The following is a 15,497-nucleotide window of genomic DNA, read 5'->3' as shown; positions in this document are numbered from 1 at the left end:
AATTTGGCGCCATTAGATTCATTTATTTTCCTGGGAAAACACACTTCTCTATAATAGAGATCAAAGGGAATACCAATGTCAGGATAAAAATACTTAATTTAGGGGTGTCTGGGTGGCTTAGTTGGTTGAGCATCAGCCTCTCGATTTTGGCTCAGGTCATGATCCTAGGATCATGGGGATTCAGCCCCACAAGGCATGGAGCCTGCTTGGGATATTCTCTCTCTCTCTCTCTCTCTCTCTCTCTCTCTCTCTCTCTCTCTCTCTCTCTTTCTCCCCCCCCCCAGCCCCTCTTTTCCCCACCTTCTCTCTCTAAAACAAACAAAAATTAAATGAAAAAAATAAAAATTTAATTTATTCCTGACATTTCAGGGAAGTATTAATGCATGGAATGAAGTCATGCCTGAATTTATGCTGTCCTTAACTAGTAAATACCATAATCAGTAGACTAATTTTATTGTTCAGAAGAAATATTCTACTAAAATGTACTGTATACAAGGCTTTTGAGTTTGAGTCATTCTTGTAAATAGTTTTAGAGTGAAATTGAAATCAAAAGTAGATAAGAATCAAGGGGCACCTGGAAGGTCAGTCAGTTAAGCATCTAAACCTTGATTTCTGCTCATGTCATGATCTCATATTCATGAGATCAAGCCCCAAGTTGGGCTCTGTGCTGACAGTACAGAGCCTACTTGTGATTCTTTCTCTCCCTCTCTTTCTGCCTCTCCCCTGCTTACTTGCACATGTGCCATGTAGTCTCTCATAAACAAACATTTTTTAAAAACTTTAAAAAAATGGGGCACCTGGATAGCTCAGTCAGTTGAATGTCCAACTTCGACTCGAGTCATGATCTCACAGTTCATGAGTTTGAGCCCCACGTCAGGCTCTGTGCTGACAGCTTGGAGCCTGGAAACTGTTTCTGATTCTGTGTGTGTGTGTGTGTGTGTGTGTGTGTGTGTGTGTCTCCACCCCTCCCCTGCTCACGCTCTGTCTCTCTCAAAAACAAACATTAAAAAAAACAACCTTAATAAAAAGTAAATAAGAGTTAAAATACCTTTCAACCAATTAAACTAACATCCACAAAATTAGACCACTGCTCAATGGCTTATCCTTTAGTCTATAAATACACAAGGTGAGATGATAAATTTTATAAATCAATTTAAAATTATTTTTACACGAAGATGTTTAAGTCTCCGAATTTTGTTTCTTTTGATTAATTTTTCTGTTTTAGATAGGCATCAAATCATCAGAAACTGAAATTATTCAAGAGATACAATAGGTACACTTACAATAATTCAAAGATAAAACTAAGAGACTTAGGTGGAGTCTATATCAATATCCAACAAGTAAATGTACTATTAACCTATAACGAATCTCAAACATCCACCAATTGATTTATCTAATAGAAAAGGTACACTACATATAGAAAGAAGTACTACACAGATGGTCAATGAATTATATTTAGACTATTATTTGAGAAATCCTAGCAATCATTATCTGACTTATGAGCTGATATCAGAGGAAAGGAGAGAAGAAGAAGGAAAAAAGGGATAAAAAAGGGAGTGAGGGAGGTAAACAGGTAGATATAACAGGGAGACATAACAGATTTAGGACTTCTTGACTTCTGTTGGCATTACTTTAAATACACAATCTTTTCTTTCCATTTGCCAAAATCTTAAGTATAGCTGACTCTTGATCAATATGTGCGTCCACATATACACAAAATTGTTTTGATAAATACAGTGCAGTACTGGAAATATATTTTCTCTCCCTTATGATTTTCCTAATAACATTTTCTTTTCACTAGCTTGCTTTATTATGGCATATAATAATTTATTAATATATTTATTATTAAATTTTAATAAGTTAAAAAATTTATTATGCCATATAATACATAAAACACACAAAATATGTGTTAATTGACTTTATGTTACAGGTTAAGTTTCTGGTCAACAGTGGGCCGTTAGTAGGCAAGTTTTTGTGGAGTCAAAAGTTACACACAGATTTTCAACCTGCAAGCGGTTGGTGCTCCTAATAATGGCGTTATTCAAAGGACAACTCTACATGCCACTTCCCTGTTTGAGTTCACAAACAACTCAAAGTAAAAGAACACTGCCTAGAAAAATGTGAATTGGCTTGATTATAGTAAACAGAAAAAGGTATAACCCAAAAGAGTAATTGAGTTACTCTTCATACTAATTTTCAAATATATTCTATTCCTATAAGCAATGAATACACATGGAAATCAACTTTTCAATGATGTAATTCCTCCATTATACAAATCACTCTGATTTTCAGTTCTTAGACTTGATTCTTTCACTTGTAAGAAACTCATTTTCATGCATGGTGACTTCAAAGTGGAAGAAATATGAATTAGTGATTCCAAATGTCTCCCACCTCAAAGATACAATGATATTTTTAGAATTTTAAACTGTAATAAGTGAGGTTTTCTTGTTTATAGATTCATAGAAAGTATTTTTTTTAACCTTCATTTCACTCTTCGGTACAAAAAAGTGTTACTTCTGTTATGAACTGACTTAATAGCCCTCAAATTCAGAGGGTGAAGCCCCACATCCTAATGTGACTGTACTTGGAGATAGGCCTGAAAAGTAGGTAAAGGTCAAGTAAGATCATAGAGTAGGACCACTATCCAACAGAACTAGTGTCCTGTTAAGAAGAGGAAGAGACCCCAGAGCTTGCTACTCCACACACACAGAGAAAAGTCCATGTGGTACACAGCAAGAAGGTGGCTATCTACAAGCCAGGAAGGGAGACCTCAACAAAAACAGAATTTGCCTGTATCCTGTTCATGATGGACTTTAGACCACAGAACTGTGAGAAAATAAAACCCTGTTGTCTGAGCCACCCAGTCTGTGGTATTTTATTATGGCAGCACAAGAAGACTAGATCGTCTCTAAAACTAAAGAGCTTACAATTTTTAGGTAGTTTTTACTGATAATCCAGTCGAATAACAGACAGTTACAATGATGATCCATTTATACAGGCACCTGGGTGGTTCAGTCAACTGAGTGTCCACTCTTGATTTCAGCTCAGGTCATGATCATAGAGTCGTGGGATGGACCCCCATGTTAGGCACTGTGCCAAGTGGGGAGCCTACTCAGGATTCTATCTCTCTCTCCTTCTACCCCTCTCCCCACCTGCATGCACACACTCTCCCTCTAAATTAAAACAAACAAACAAACAAAAAGACAACCCATTTATAAAGTGAAGAATTTGGAACAATTTGAAGAGTAATTTACTCCCTCAAATTATTTTACATGTTTTCCTAAATTAAACAAATGAAACTGTCATTTTAGAGACAGGATGCAGCTTTGACCCATAAGAGGTATCAACTATGGTGTACCTGATTCTGAGAGTAGGAGGGGATAATAACAAGAGAGAAGGTCTTGAAGGAGTCTAAATAATTTAACCCTCATTAGAAAATAGAAACAGGAAGCTCTCTCTGCCCCTGGGTGCTGTCCCCATGTTTTAATAAAAATACATTTTTCCACTGAAACAAACAAAAAAAGGAAAATTGTTATATAAAATCTTGATAGAAATGTTGATTCTTTTGACACCAAACGGCATTTACTCTACATGGTAAAGAAAATTTCATTGGAACTCTCTCCTGTTCTTGTACCTTGCATCAAGATTTCATCAAATGTGATTTAATCCAGACCTTATTACTATTCAGAGTGAAGGGCACATATCTACATTTGGCAGTCACACTGTCCTTAAAACTCCTGTATTTTCAGTGTAAGAAGTGAATTATTAGATCATAGGGTGGGCTAATATTTCTGCCGGATTTACTCTTTCTCTTGCTGTTAAGAATAAAGCCACTCTGGGACACATGGATGGCTCACTAGGTTAAGCGTCTGACTCCTGACATCAGTTCAGGTCGTGATCTCATGGTCCTGATATCAAGCCCCAGGTCAGGCTCCACACTGATAGCACAGAGCCTGCTTAGGATGCTCTCTTTCTTCCTCTCTCTGCCCCTCCCCCACTCACACACTTGCTCTCTCTCTCTCTCAAAATAAATGAACTTCAAAAAATGATAGTAATAAAGCCAAAACCACTCTGTACTTTCAGTAGAACTGTAGGAGAATATATAGGTTCTTACACATTAAGGACAATATATTAAAACACCTTGGAGGTATGCTTCTGTGTTTATATATAAATATACACACATTTTACATATATATACACTGTCAGATGTCTGTGAAAGGTATTTTATAGTGCATTCAAGATTCTTAAACTCTGACCACAATTTTCTTTTTTTAACTACCATTTCTTGAGTGCTTCCTATGTGCCAGGTGCTACATCAGGCACTTGGCATACTTCTTTTAATTCTCACAGTCCTACAAGGTAGAGATCAATACAAATAAGTCTATTAAATATACTAGAACCCCTCACTCTATGATGGGACAAGTTCCAACGCTTGAAACATCAATAAACTCCTTAGAACTTGTCACAGATAGGGTAACATAGTTCACTGTATTCTTTTTGGATTAATAAAAATGAAGGGATTTGTGGTCAAATAATTTGACATGTTAAAGAGATTCATTATAAAGAATGAATGGACATTTGGAAGCTTAAAATACTACATGCACTCTGTCTCTCCAAAAGAGCCATAGGTTCAGATATTACAGGTAAAATATGCACTGTGCATCCCAATCAGCCTTTCCTTGACCATGGGACATGTTTTGGCTAATGAAATGAGAGGTAGTGACATGTACCACTTACTACCAACAGTTTTTCACGTTTCCACGATCATTCCTTTTTTTTCTTCCACTTTAAGAGTTATGCATCCCAGGGGCACCTGGGTGGCTCTGTCAGTTACATGTCTGACTCTTGATTTCAGCTCATGTCATGATCTCACGGTTCATGAGTTTGAGCCCCGCCTTGGGCTCCAGGCTGACAGCACAGAGACTGCTTGGGATATTCTCTCTCTCTCTCTCTCTCTCTCTCTCTCTCTGCCCCTTCCCTGCTCATGCTCTCTCTCTCAAAATAAATAAATAAACGAAGGAGAAGGAAAAGAAAAGGAAAGAAAAGAAAGAAAGTTCTGTATCCCAGAAAGGTTGTTTCTTTAGGTTTGGTCCAGGGACAAAGAGGACATTGAGCACAGTGGCAGCTGATTCATCAAGAACATGAACAAGAGTGAGAAATAAATTTTTACTGCTATAAACCACTCAGATTTGGGAATTCTTTGGATAATGAAACATAACTTTGCCTAAACTGAATGATACATCATGTTTCCTACATTTATTGGACTCTAGCATCTTTGTGCCATGTAACATCTTCCAGGATCTGCTTCCTAAATTACTCTTGGTTTCACATGGCATCTTTTCTGTTTCTTAGTTAATACTGTATTTAAGATGATCATAAATGTAAACTAGAAGTATATAGTGTTAGTCATCTTCATTTAGGCTTCTTAAATTTTATCAGCAATTTGAATTTATGTCAGTTTCTTATAGTCAATAAAAAACATTTTATTGAAATTATCTGATTAACATTCAGAAATCACAGATCAGAGGGCTACTTAAGTCAAGACCACCATACTAATGCTGATGAACGATTTAGTTTCCTGAACAGATCAGATAAAGTTTCCAGCTTTACTTTCTAGATATGTATTCATATTTAGCAAATTCAGAATATTGCCACAAATTCAATTTTCGTTAGGCCTCACTATATTCAACTCCCTTCAGAATTAACAATGGAGAAGAACAAATTTAAAATTTCAGTATCAATATTCAAATATCTCTAGTCTATTCTGCTGACCCAGTAAAACCAAAATCAACTGTGCACTAAACTGGCAGTCTTAAATCCAGAATCTGTATTTGAAACTTAATTGTGCCTTCAAGGATAGCACAGAAAGGAGGAAAAATGATAACCAAGTCCCAACTTCTCAATGGCATTTAAAATTTTGCTGGCGTTTAAATATCCAAGCTAAGGTGTACATGGGTTACTTACTGCATGTACAATCTTAGACAATGACATTCAGCAGAAGGGCTCAGAAGCCTTACATTTATACCCACGTCATAAAAGCAATATTCAATCATATACTTACTAAAACATGAAGGTAGCCACAGATATTCTAGACAGATTTGAAAAGCTAACAAATCAAAATAATTAAAAACAGGAAAAGATTTAAGATTTTCTATTGATCAGAAAATTAACGAGTAAGTTCATAAAATAAACCCTAAAAACTACAACTAAACAATATCTACTAGATTTGTTCATTTTAATTTACATCAAATTCCTGTCTTTAAAACATCAGTTCACCACAAAGTGTTCAGACATCAGCAATCACACCTTCGAGTCACAGAAAGAGACAACTCTATGCATTTAAGTAGCCATTATTAAGATTAATCTTAAAATACTATTGCCATATCTTAAACCCATTTAAAAAAAAACTCTTCTCCTCTGAAAGTAACTTATATACAAGAGGACAGAGTTATAGTATCTGTGAGTTTATAATTTGTCACATATATATTTTACAATCTCAAGTTTTTCTTCGCTGTGTGGTTTTCATATTCAAACAGTTTCATAATGCTGCTACACCTGCCTCTATTATTTTTAACAGATCAAAAAAATACTCCATGATGCTCTGATACAAATTCATTTTTCAATTAAAGCCAAAGGCAGTGCAAACAAAAATAACTTAGGGGGACTAGACCCATTTAATACTTATTTAGGTACATAACCTCTACATATTCAGGACTTGAATAAATTGGACGTTCCGCCAACAGGTCATTACTGTGGGGAAACTAATCAGAGATTTTGACATAATTTTTTTAAATTCATGATTTTAAAGGAAAATTTAACTTACTTGATGATGGAGATTAAAATGTCACTTTAAAAAAAAGTGATTCACTAAAAAAGACAAAAACCACACAAAGGTATCACCCTTCCCTGATCACCATGGAAGGTGAACATATCAGATAGCAAAAAGCGGAGACCAGCTTGGACAGCACATAGTTCTTGCCGGCTTCACTGCTTCCAGCTACGTATGATGCACCTGTGATGCTGCTCTTACCGGTCAAGTCAAGACTTTCCATTGTGATTTGAATGGAACATCAGAATTTCCAGCTTCTGTGATGCAGCAGGATTCTGTGAAAGACCAAAAGCAAATGGTGAGTCGTGAAGGACTTTCAAAAAAGCTGACACTTCTTGTCCTTTAGCAAAATTATACCCCCAAAATGAGTAATGGCCAAACAACCAAAACAGGCAAATTAATAAAAATTCCTATGCTAACACGATTTAGAGAAAGTGGCCTAAAATGTTTATGGTCAATTTTAATTTAACAAAAGACAGTCACTAAAATTATTCAACGGAAATTCTGAGATTAAAGTTATAGATAGGCAATAACTTGTCAGGTTTTTGGCTAAAATCAAGTGTAGAATTACACACAAATCCACTGGAAAAACAGGACATTAAACTGACATTCTAACTAGATACAAGTTATTTTAAATGACTGGTCCAATCCAACCAGATAAACTGTGGTTCAGGTATTAATCTTATAATTTTTCTTTTAAATGTTTTAAAGATGAGTGAAGCAACACAGTTTTGTTTTATTTTGTTTTGTTTTGTTTTTTTTAAGGTGAGGAGTAAGGGGAGACGTCCACAGAGAAAAGAATGTTACCAAAAAAATTACTTTCTAGCTAAAAGTGATGAAGTAAACATAGGAAAGAGGATCAAAATCAGCAAAAGGTTGTCCACAAAAACTAAATGGAACATTTGACATTAATAATACTGCAAATATAGACATATACCTAAGTTGTATCACTTTTAAGAATTCAGTTATTTCAGTTTCTAGGTGAGATACATTTGTTTAGTTGCTAGGATGCTCTAATGGTAATACTAAAATCACATTCAACTAAGACAGAATTTCCTACCCCTTTGCCGGTTGTATTTCTTTACAATCAGCAAGCTACTCTGTACTCTAGAAACTGGATATCATGTACTGGCTTACAGCTCTATCAATATTATTAGTCATTTTGTGACATAACTCAAGCTTTTTACCGAATCAGCCGTTATGACATGGAAGCACTTAAATTAAATATCAAAAATATGTAATGATTCATCTGAGTAATCCTATCTAGACTTAAGACAATTCAGTTACCACCCAGTGCTATTGAAGAAAACAGCTGCAAACAATGAACAAAATATTAAATGGTCTCATGTGGCTTCATACAAGTTACTACTCATACACCCATATTTTTTAAAACAAGAGTATGGATGAAATGATAAATCCAGATCTTTGAAGCAAACTACAAAGGACCTATATGAATACTTTCAAATTAAATGACTGTGTTTTTACTAAGTGTACAATTCCAAAAACCAAGTAGTGGTGTAGAGTCTATTATTAGCTATCATAAAATAGACAACTGACATTTTTAAAAATACTATTTAAAAAAATTCATTATCTCATGTATTTAATCACCTAATTTTTTTCATATAAACCCCAAAGTCAATATAGAAAAGAAACATTAAAATAAACACTGTTAAAACAAAAGAAAGAAAAGAAAAACACTGTAAAAAAATAGGTAAAAATCGTTAATAAATAATTATAAAAAACTGTTAGGTAAATAAATTGGTATAAATGAAAAAAAAATTATACTGCCAAAAATGGGAAAGGAGGGTCCAACATTAATTAACAGTGTGGATTTAATTCTTATTTTGGTTTAAAGATTTGTGTTCTTTTTGGTTTAAGAAGTGGGCACATGCTATGTGAGAAATAAAATATGTTAATATATCCTATACACATAACTTCTTTTAGGAGCCAAAAAAATAAACTTTCCCTAATCTTTGGGTACCCTTGTCGATGTGTTTGTTCATATAATCAAATACACATATACATATCAAAAAATGGACTCTAGTTACACCTTATTTTGATGATTATTCCATAATTTATCAACTGTGATGCAACTATCTGTGGATAAGTGGGGAAGGACAGTAAGGAGGCGGACTATGCTGTGGCCAGTAGGGGTTTTAAAACTCTTAGGGTAACAGAGAAATGTTGTTGGACTTAACTGACTGGGAGAGAGAAGCCAGGGAATCAGCCACGAAGTAGAGGTCAATTTCAAGGCTGAAGCTTCTGCCCGAGACAGACTCCCTTTGAGTTCTCTGATAGCCAACCTTAGAGACTCCAGATTTTATCTGGTTCTTACAAATGCCCACATGAGTAGCTTCAGAAAAAGCAGTTTCAGCATAAGCTGCTCTGCATGTAAAGTTACAAATACTTCACAAAGTGTTATCATGTGATGGAAATGGGTGGCTGTGTGAGGTGTCAGAGGACAGAGGGGGGAGAGCAGAGAGAAATGCCCAAGGTGCGAACACAACCCTGCAGATTGGGGGCTTGAAGGTGCCCTTCTTCCACAGCCAGGGCAGATTTTCACCTCAGCCAGCTCATGCCTGTGTTTTCTGAGTTCCACTTTGGCTTCTTCTCAACCCTCACTCTCATCCTTAGCTCACACTGCCTCGTTAAGAATCTGTTCTCTTCTCCTTTTCAAGACCTGTTTCCTACCAGTGACCCCGCCACCCCCAGGGGATGCATACCTAGCAGGACTGATCAGGCACAGCTCAGGATTCCCTCTGAGAAACTTCATGGCAGGTGGGAGAACTATCTATTAAATATCTATTATTTACCTCTTACTGCAAATTGGGCATCTGACTTGGCATTTGAAAAACCTATCTTAAAGAATGGGCCTCAGCAACCACTGAAAGATCCCAAAGCAACTGGCTTTCTGGCACGGCTTACACACTGCCCCTTGGGGTGCTATGTTTTGAAAAGCTTATTATACTAAAATAAGGTGAGGTGCCACTTCTTACAATGAGACAGACTCCCAATTAGTGTTAATGTACAGTATAACATTCAAAGGCACATCATGGTAAAATCCCCTTCTATGCCAACACTGGGTGTTTTGCACCCTGATGTCATTACTAGCCCGTCAGTTCAGAAGAGACTCCAAGGCAACCATGTTGCCCACTTATATGGAAGAATATTTAATCCCCACGAATGACTGCTTTTCTGATGTTTTCATCAATTCTCTGGATAATAGATTAAGCTTTAACTAACTCATTTTCATACATAACCTTAATTCAATCAAGCTCAATAAAAGTCATTCTGGACTGCAATTATTTGCTAAAGAACAATTACATTCAAATGAAAAAAAATTTGTTAGTCATGATACAATGCATGGTACAGATGTCTCTCCATTTATGGTACCATAAACAACAACAACAAAAATAGCCAAACTAATTGAAAAGGAAATAGATTTTTCCTCATTCTCCTGAAAAATAGAATACTCTTGGTTTTACACCTGAAGAAAACAAAATGGAGAACCCAAGAAAGCACATTTGAAAATTATTACTTCCAATGTTTATGCTTTGAGACTGCATTTCTAATCTGAGAGTCAGCATGACCTCTGAAAGCCAAAACAAGTCCAAGTCACAAAAAATAGTCTTAATACTCACTCTTTTGCTAAATCTTTCACTGGTTTCCTCCATTTCCCCAGCAACATGTATTCCACGCCCCATAGGTTATGATGTAGGTTTTCTTAAAAGATTTTTTCTGTCTTAAAACTACTTCTTTACATGAGTACAATTCTTATATTTTCCTCAATTCACTCTTTTATATACTACATGCTTACAAATAAAACTTAAATACAAACTCCAAGCTATTACTTCTGTGTAATATATCATTATTTGTAGTCTAAAAGATTCTCACTGGGGTGCCTGGGTGGCTCAGTTGGTTAAGCATCTGGCTTCTGCTCAGGTCATGACCTCGAAATTGGTGGGTTTGAGCCCCACATCAGGCTCTGTGCTCACAGCTCAGAGCCTGGAGCCTGCTTCAGAATCTGTGTCTCCCTCTCTCTCTCTCTGCCCCTTCCCCACTCATGATCTCTCTCTCTCTCTCTCTAAAGGAATAAACATTTTTAAAAAAAATTTTAAATAAATAAATAAAAGATTCTCACTGATTTAACAAAAGCCTTCCCTGTCCTGTGTGTGCCTAAGGTCTTCACCCAATCTCCTCAATAGTCATCACACACATTATTCAATAGTACAGTACTGAAAATGCACATCAGCTGTTTTGCAATTTGGGGCAATGAATTCCATGCTTTAGGTCACTGTGGTTCACCCATAGGCCAAAGGATGCTTTTCCTAGAAATAATAAGCTGATAGTCTGACCTCCAGTTAAATCACTTCCTGAAATAAAATCTCTTCATATAGACAAAGATAACTGCAGATATATACTTACACACACACACACACACACACACACACACACACATACATACATACAAATCTACACATACACACACATATATGCTTTTTAACAAGTGCTGTCTTTATTCATACAATATATTGCCAACACTTTCATTAAAATCTTTATACTTGAAGCTTAAACCACAGTATTTCACAGGCATTTTTGGCCAGGCACCAATCTTTAACAGAAATTACAACTGTCAGCTATACTGAAAATGGAAATCTCTTAAGAGAAAATGCAAATTTGAAGTACCTCTCTGTCATCTTCCCACGTAGGCCCTTGCATTTCCTCATGACCCAGGGCCTTTAGGGTAAGGAACTTTACATATAGTATAGTAGTAATACAGGCAAAACAAGAGTTCTCTAGATATCTAAGTCATTACAGATTTTTCCATCTGTTTGGAATTCCCAGTAAGCTGTTAGAAAACACTAGCAGGCAGAGACAAAAAATTCTAGCAATCATTGTTTGACATGGACCTCTTATGATAGCAAGATGAAATATTTGGAGGACACCTGGGTGGCCGGTTCAGTCAATTAAGCTTCCCATTCCTGATTTCAGTTCAGGTCATGATCTCACAGTTTGTGAGATAGAACCCCATGTTGGGCTCAACACTGACAGTACAGGGCCTGCTTGGGATTCTCTCTCTCCCTCTCTTTCTGCCCCTCCCCTACTTGTGCTCTTTCTCTCAAAATAAATAAATAAACTTAAAAAAAAAAAAGATGAAAGGTTTGGAAATCCTCTCCTTTTCAGGACTCAATACTGACCAATTATAAAATTATGCTTTAAAAACTACCTACCATCTATCTATATGCCAACAGCACACAGATACAAATGATATCACCTTTTATAGTTTGAGAAATTATTAGTAACTTACCACGTATTAACACTGCAAATAGTAGTGTGTTAGTTGCTGGTTTTTAGAAACTGATGATCTAGTCGGGTAATCTCTCTCTCTCTCTCTCTCCCTCCGTCTCTCTCTTTCTCTCTCTCTCACACGCGCGCACACACACACATACACACAATGTTAAATAATAGTAGAGAAAAATGCATGCCAAAATGGTAAACAAAGAATTCAAACCAGTTAGGATGCACATGGGAATCTACGTGGGAAGTGACTAAAGCTGGCACCTGAAGCTGAAGCATGGCAATTTGGGATATGGGGAGACAGCAGATGAGGGGTGTGTTACAGGCACGGGATGAGCCAAAGTTCAGTACTGGGAAGAAGCATGCTGGAAGGGACAGGAAGCAGATCTAGCTGAAGCGCAGGGTTCATATCAGAAAGTGGAACATGAAACGTGGGCCGATGAGAAAGTAATGCAATTTGCTTTTTTTTTTTTCCCTCTCCATCGTCTCAAAGAATAGAGTACAGTTACCAGCATGGTGTTCTGCAAAGCACACTGGCCTTAGTTAGGGCCAAACCCTGCATCTACCATTTACCACCCTGCAATTGTAGGTTGATTCCTGGGACTCTCTGAGCCTCCATTCCTCACCTTCAAAATGAAGATAACAATCCCTCCACTTCTAAAGGTTGCCTTAAATTATTAGAAGATACAGATACTCAGGGCTTGGCATACAGTAAATGCTCAATAAATGTCCGTAATCTCACTGGAGTTAAAACTAAATGACAGAAAAGCATTTAATAAAGTTACATTGTGAACACACTGAAATTTGCCTTGAATATTCTCAGCATTTGGATGCTAGTAAATTGCCAGTTTTTCCAGTGGGATTTCACTGTAGATTCTGTTTTAATTTAGGTGGTTTTAACATACTTTTAACTCTGACAGTCTGAGAAGCCACTTTTTACTCCTACCAATTTCGAGGTACATTTGCTGATTTGATAATATGGGTATTTCATTATAATGCTCATTTGCCATAAGAATGTTGTTTCAAAGACCATGGTGGAACCATGAATTTCTGCAGTTTCCATAAGTAGAGGTGGAAAATGAGTAGGCATTAGTCCCGTCAGATGGCTTGGCAGGGAAGCAGTGAATGCCTCTTTTATACTCTTGTGAACTACATAAATGTGCCTTTGACCTTCTCAGGCAGGGGAAATTGCACATTTAAGGCAGAAGGAGTTTCACTTCCAGGAAGAGTATAAAAACACGCTTGCTAGCAGCTACATCAGGAATACCAACAGGGAAACCCCAGGTACTTTGGGAAGATTCATTAGCTCTATCAAGCCACTGAGCACCGAGCTGGAAAATATAAGGTTAGGATAATCCCAGCCCTGTGGGATAACCTGCCATACTTTAGGTAGGTTAGACCAAATAAACCCTGCCCTACACACTTCAGGAATTAGCCTGAACCTTTAGGGAGGCGTTCTGTGAATAAAACCCACTGGAGAAGCCTTAGAACCACCTTGTCCTTTGAGGTAAGAAAGGGTTCCTTTAAACCTGCTTTCACTTCAGCAGTAATTCGCAATATACAGAAAGTCACATTTACTTAAACAATTTAGTCCAAAGTCATTCAGTTTTAGGAAGTCAGTCATTTGCAATTTACATAAATGTTAAATGGAAAATATTCTGTTCTGAGAAGTAAAGGGCACTAGCCTTTCCCTTTTTTCCCTTAATTAACTAATTAATTAAAAAGCACAATTTAAAGAAATCATAAAAACAATTTAAAATCGTGTGATGTTATGAAAAAGTACATTTCTATTGATATTTTACATTGTGGGTTTTTTTTTGTTTGTTTAAGAGAAACTACTATTCAGGAAATAATCCCTGTCCTTTTCAAGTACCTAATGTATATCTAGTAAAAGCTTAGCTGCAGAGAGACTCTTGCTTCAAATATGTTAATTGCAAGAATATTCCTGATATGAAACAGAAAGAATCTGCTCAAAAGTGATCCACAGTCAGTGTCAATACACTCCATTTTGAAGTTATTTATTCACCCAACAGTTGTTCCTGGGACAAACAATACCACACAGTGATTACTGTGTTATCAGAAAGATCCAAGAAACTTTTCTTAGAGGGACACAGAGAAGTCCAATCACATTTCCACAGCTGAAACTAGGGCAGACCCAAAAAGGTAAAGTGATGGGACAAAAGGCATTCAGCTGGTTTGTGACCAATAAATACCTCAGGTCACCACAGTGCTTTTCCCATGATTCCATGCTGCTAACCTGCAGGATTTGATATCCTCCCCACTAGAGATTCCAATAAATCACGGAATCACAAAATGCTGGAGGCAGATGAGAGCTGGAATCTCCTGCATTCAACCCCTCTGACCACAACAAGCTAGAGTCAGAGCTAGGCCAGAACCCAGGGCTCCAGTTTGCCATTCACAGAACAACAGGATGCTCCAGATCAAGTTACATTAGATCCTTATTCTCCCTGTAGTCTTCAGAGAAGCAACATTCAACTGGAAAAGGATCATAAAACATGGCCTAACTTCTCACTCGCAAGGTTAGAGGGTCAGAGACTGCTTCTTGGCTCTAGAACACATTCCCCCTCCCAGTTTGAAGACAGAGAACAACACTGTTTTAGTTGTAGAAATGAGCATTTAAAATATTTGTCTTTTTAAATATTTTTATAAAAATACATTGGAGTAAAGCGTTAAAGTTGGTTTACATGCATGGAGGAAGGGAGTCTAGAGGAACTCTGTACTTTCCACTCAGCTTTGCTGTGAACCTAAACCTGCCCTAAAAAAAAAGTTTATTAAACTTAAAAAAAAAAGCGAATGTCAGTGTATTTCGTTCTAACAATATTAAAATTAAATATGGACTAAAAATGCCAAGGTAATGACAGTTGAGAATATATAAAGAGCAATTCTCCTTTAAATATGCTCACTCCTACTAGAAACACCCAGTACCAACTATGTCCTCCATTAAAACTAAGCACATGCCCTACAACAGCCGCTATATAGTACAAATACTCCACTGGTCACTAATCCTTAAACAAATGCCTCTGCATTAGTTGCTACTGCTCCTATGGCAGTCAATATTTAAAGAAATATAGGAGTGCCTGGCTGGCTCAGTCAGAGGAGCATGCGACTTTTGATCTTGGGGTTGTGAGTTCAAGCCCCATGTTGGGTGTAGAGATTACTCAAAAATAAAATCCTAAATAAAATAAAATAGTAATATATAATATTTGGTTCAAATTAAGCCAATTAAAAAAAAACACAAAGAAAATAGTCTCCAAATATTCCCACTGGTAGACACAAAGCCACCTTTTGTTACTAATTCTAGTATAGCAACCCTTCAGAGCTCAGTGTTCTACAACCCCAGGGGCCACCA

At 36.7% G+C, this 15,497-nt stretch overlaps 1 protein-coding gene and 1 long non-coding RNA gene across 8 annotated transcripts in view; one reads left to right on the top strand and one right to left on the bottom strand.

Annotated features, from left to right (window-relative positions):
- BBX (BBX high mobility group box domain containing) overlaps positions 1-15,497 on the bottom strand; it is a 286,976-nt gene that overhangs the window by 166,098 nt on the left and 105,381 nt on the right. For 6 of the 7 annotated variants that reach the window (XM_019839647.2, XM_003991606.5, XM_019839650.2 and 3 more), the window contains exon 3: positions 7,031-7,104. The gene's annotated coding sequence lies outside the window, so the exon portion shown is untranslated. Of the gene's footprint in view, positions 1-6,823; positions 7,007-7,030; positions 7,105-15,497 lie in introns of those variants that run through there. The other variant, XM_019839649.3, reaches the window with a different exon arrangement.
- Positions 7,100-15,497, top strand: part of LOC123379944 — a 39,166-nt gene continuing 30,768 nt past the window's right edge. The window contains exons 1-2 of the long non-coding RNA XR_006585028.1: positions 7,100-7,127; positions 9,508-9,607. This is a non-coding gene — a long non-coding RNA (uncharacterized LOC123379944). The remainder of the gene's footprint in view (positions 7,128-9,507; positions 9,608-15,497) is intronic.

This window comes from Felis catus, chromosome C2 (assembly GCF_018350175.1).
Source record: "Felis catus isolate Fca126 chromosome C2, F.catus_Fca126_mat1.0, whole genome shotgun sequence".
Lineage (NCBI taxonomy): Eukaryota > Metazoa > Chordata > Mammalia > Carnivora > Felidae > Felis > Felis catus.
Note: the sequence above shows the minus strand (reverse complement) of the source record. Positions and strands in the feature narration are given on the sequence as shown.